The sequence below is a fragment of the Acanthisitta chloris genome, unplaced genomic scaffold, assembly GCF_000695815.1.
Source record: "Acanthisitta chloris isolate BGI_N310 unplaced genomic scaffold, ASM69581v1 scaffold10377, whole genome shotgun sequence".
Classification (NCBI taxonomy): Eukaryota; Metazoa; Chordata; class Aves; order Passeriformes; family Acanthisittidae; genus Acanthisitta; species Acanthisitta chloris.
The window spans coordinates 40,984-45,646 of NW_008683193.1; the positions used below are offsets into that span (position 1 = coordinate 40,984).

At 46.6% G+C, this 4,663-nt stretch overlaps 1 protein-coding gene across 2 annotated transcripts in view; it reads left to right on the plus strand.

Annotated features, from left to right (window-relative positions):
* Positions 1-4,663, plus strand: part of MBNL3 (muscleblind-like splicing regulator 3) — a 54,786-nt gene that overhangs the window by 40,983 nt on the left and 9,140 nt on the right. The gene's annotated exons all lie outside the window — the stretch shown is intronic.

The following is a 4,663-nucleotide window of genomic DNA, read 5'->3' on the forward strand; positions in this document are numbered from 1 at the left end:
GTTTTTCCAAACATTGGCAGCTTTGGAGTCACAAGATGCCATGTTTCAGTGAGAATTTAACTCATTAGGTCTGGATGTGCCAGAGGACTGGGTGGTGCGGGACAGATCCAGCCACTTTTCATGGTATTCCCAACATAGCACCTTGCCTGGCAGTGCCATGCGGGTACTGCTGGTACTGCCCTGCACAAGGGTGTTCCGTGCAATGGGCACAACTCAGATTTAGAGGGAGAGGGCTAAGCAGCACCCTCATCTGAGCTGGGAACTGAAGCAGGTGCAGTGCAGGACTTGGAGAGATGGCTATCTCTGCAGCTAGCTCTGCTGCTGCTGATGCCTCCTCTCCATACCCCAAGGGGACAGTGCCAGCAGAGAGACCTCACTCTGGGCACCTTTTGCTTCAGTCTCAGGCACAGGATCTGCTCCCCAAGCTTCTCCCTGCAAGCTGTCTTCATATAAGCGACCTTTGATTATTTTCTGAGAGTGAAAATATGTTTTACATGTTTTTGTGGCATTCATAGTGAGGCCAAAGACATCCTCCCAGTCTGAAGTCAGTCCTGGCTCCATAGAAGACAACTACTTCCCAAATAATGAGGGATCCAATGCATAATAAAAACCCCAGCTCCTGTCACCCAGCTGTAGGGGAGAGTAGACACGGAAGAGCCCTGAATCCTTCAAGCTGGTATCGCTTCTCATTCTGAGAGCTAGGAAGCAGAGGCTGAGCTGCTCCCCTTCCTCTCTGAAGACTTGTTTTTGGATTTGAGTAGCCAAGAGACTTCCTTATCAGAGTTTTAGGCAGCAGCAGTAGGAAACTTTGCTTCCGCCAGCAGTGGTGGAGTGACGCTGTAAATGACGGCACAGCTCTCACTCCCTGCTGCTCATGGCTGGCACAGGCACAGCCCCAAAGCCAGTGCAGGTAGCGACCTGCATGGCACCTCACTGCCCTCTCCAAAGCCACCACTCCAAGGAGATGTGGTCTGGCAGAGAATGGGAGAGCCCCTAACTACTCCCCCACTGAAGGAAGCCCCATGAGAGAAGTTACTGGAATAGTCTTCCTGCTCTGACTGTTCAAAGGTTTGCTACAACATTGCTGGAATATGTCGCCTCCTGTGAACCTTTTGGGAAGGCTGAACCAGAGGAGTCACAGTGGTGATAAGAGCATGCTTAATCTTCAGAGGAAACTGCTCACATTGCTTCTGCTGCTTGCCAGGGAACAGGCATTACCTCTGCCCTCTCTGAGATCATTCTCTATCTGTCCTGCCTGGGACTGAAGCCGTGAGCCAGATGGAGACCCAGCCCCTCTTTGCTGAGTGCAGAGGGGTGAAAGTGTGATCTGCTCCCAGGAGATACTGATCTGAATTAAATTGTTTGTTGCAAAGATTTAATTCAGTTCTTATCTTGCAAAAAAAGTAACAAGAGAGGTTTGTTAACCAGCACATGGGAAATTTTGACTTTGGCGTGCAGTGTGTTTTTATCTGTCAGTCACGCTGAAGGATTGCTTTCCATGCCATGCAGAGAAGTGGCACAAACTTCTTTGTTCAGATGGTCCTTCCCGCAGGAATGTGGCTTTCCCAGCCCAAAAATGGGAGGCTGCCTGAAAGTTTTGCAGTGGAAATTGGTCACTGGGATCAGTGCAGGGCTATCACCTGGATACGGAACTGAATTAAGCCTTTCACTGGTGCAGATGGCCAGATCATGTTTCACAGGTTCCATACCCATGTGTGCACACAAACACAGGTGGCAAAAAAGAAAGTCAGAAACTGTTACTGTCCAAAGCTGCTGCTGTATCTCTGGTGGTCAGAGCTTGTCCAGATGGAAAGCACAAGCAGCAGTACAAGGTAAACTCACCAAGTAAGTTCTTTGCTACAAGGGTTTAGTCTAGCTCCTGTCTTGCAGTGGGGAAATACTGGGTACAGAATTCAGTATGGTCAAAATGTGGTGTGGAGTCTCCCACTGCCTTTTATAACTACTGCAAGATACTCTTGGGGTATTCCTTCAGAACCAGGACATGGTGTAAGACTGAAATGTATCCCTATGACCTGTTCTAATTCCTGCAGGTCTTGAGACTGATGCAAAAATTGTGCCCCGTTTCAAATGAAACACACTTGGTTGATCCTGTGTCCCTGCCAGATCCCTGTGCAGGAGCTGTATTGGCCAAATTCATCACATGCAATTTTAGACACCTCTCCCAGTCACTGTAGGTAGAGCTTTTGGTGGGTGTGCTCCTGGCTTGGGGCACTTACCTCAACACACAGCTGGAGAGGGGATGAAGCAAGATCCTTGTGTTCCCCTGGGCCCTCCTGCACCTTAGTGTCTCAGATAAGATAAGTTGGCAACAGGAGGAGCTTGTCTTCAGGGCACACTCCTGTGTGAACACTCCCCCAGCTGCTGGGGTGGAGAAGTGACCCAAAGGGTTGTGTCAAACCAGAGGCAGATCAAGATGGGCTCCTGTGCCTGCAGAGTCTGCGTGGCAGAGCTGCCGTTCAGGTGGCACAGCAGCTGCTGCAGAGTGCTTCTTTCTTTAGAAGACTCTGGAAATGTTAAATTTATTTGGATTTCTCCACTTTGCGGCTGTTCAGGGAGCAGTGGTGGGACTGCCATAGCTCCTTTCTTTCCCTTGCTCCCAAGGGGGCAGAGTAGTAGGAAGAGTGATCTGGAGAGAAAATGGTATAGTCCATTGTGCCTTGACATCCCCGTGACCTGTTGGTGTCCATATGCTCCCTCTGACTGCAGTGCTGTGCTCAGGAATTGTCCTGTAAAGAGCCAGGACATCACTGCAAGGTCTCAAAGCTGCTCTGCTTTTGGCACTGCCGTTACTGGATAATGTGGTTTTTGGGGTAGTGACAGCCTTTGGCCAAGAATCAGGGAGTCAAAAGTCCATTATGTGCCTGGCACAGTTGCTTTGCTATAATTAGTAAACTCTTTTTCTGAGGCAGATTTTGGAAGTGTCTGAAAAAGATTGGTTGGCAATCAGGCACCGTAAGGAGCATGGATTTACGCAGCAAGTTATTCAATCTCTGTAAAACCTCTCGGATGTACATGAAGCTACTCCAGACTCTACAAGCTGCAGATCTGTCCCATGCCTAGAGGAACATTCACATAGCCGTCATTAAATAGATGAGGTGTAGATACAGTCTGATTTAACATAGATACCAATGGGAACTTACCTAGAAATGAAAACTCTTAGATCTTTACCTAGAAGACTTCATCCTAAAATATGGATCTGAAGTAAGAGTGTCTGTGTCTGAGAATATTGTCCTCCTGTCTTTGACTGCTGGCTTTTGGTGCCAGAAGAAATCTGGAAAGATTAAGTCCTAATGCTGGCAGTGGATGCCTGCTAGCATTAGCAGAGGATGTGTGCATGTCTGAGGGCAGTTTTGCAAATGCATTTTCTTAAAATTTTCTTTTTTTAATGTTAAACCCACCCAAAAGCCACCACGTGTGTAGAGAGAGGATGGAGTAATATTTTGCCTGAAAGTATCTTGCTTAACATTTCTCAGATGAGCAGTCTCCTATAGCAAATTAAAGTGAAACGTGTTTCTAGATGGCGACGAACTGTTGCAAGCTTTCACTTACATTCTGTTGTGTGTTGATCTTCATAATGCTTTAAATCTCTTTACTTGTGTCCTTTCTTCTGAGTTCTGTGTTTGTAGCCTTAACCCTTCATTAGCCAAACCTCTTCCATTACCTACCATTCACTGCCACCTATTTGAAAAAAAGTAGGAGTGATAACCCTGTTTTTCAGCCATTGCTTTGCTACATGCTACAGACTAACAACTAGTCAGAAATGACCTGATTCTGCATGACTTCCACGTGCGTAACTCTCATTGACGTCAATGGGAGCGTTACGTGCAAAAGGACTGCGGGGCATAATTAAAAAGGACCCTTTTCTATCACAAAGTGGAGAAAAAAATGTGGTTTCAACTTGGGTACAATGAAAAGCTGTAAATCATTAGAAACATTCCGGTCTCCTAAGAACCTGACATACTACTTTGCTGTTGAGACATGCTTGGGTGAATGATGAGTAACTCGCTGAGAAAAGTTCCTGAGTTGGGTTAATGCTTTTTACCAAGTCTGATCATGAAACAGGTTTGACAGGCTGGAAGAAGCCTGGTGGTGTGATAGAACAAAAAGAGGGGATTTGTCAATGGCTTTTTCCACTGTTAATAATGAGTGAGCAGTGTTTGACTGATGGAAGCACCTTCTACCAAGTGGGAGCAGGTCCAAATCTGCTGCTGGTGGGCTGTGCCCCTGGTGTGAGCGGTAGAGAATCAGGCCTGTTCTTGACCATGTTGCTCAGCCTCTCTACTATCAAGTGTGAATTTACACTTATTTTACTGTGAATGTAATGTTATGTGTGTAACTGGCAACAGCTACCACTTTACCACCTGGACATGTGTGTCTGCTGCACACACTTCCACACATGCACACATACATGTAGGCAGGTGTTGAGCCAGAGGCAAGCATCCCTTTTTTTCCATGGCATTTGTTGCTTATGCTGATCTTCTTGTTCTTAAATAGCCATCTACTATATTTCTCTTACCTGTTTGTTTTGGGTTTTTTAATGCTTGTTGCCTGCAACTGCTCTTTGTAGCATCCTGTCCAGGTGATCACCTCTCCCCTTCCTTTTCCTTGTGGTTTTTTTTTAAAACTTTGTGCCCAAGTCAGT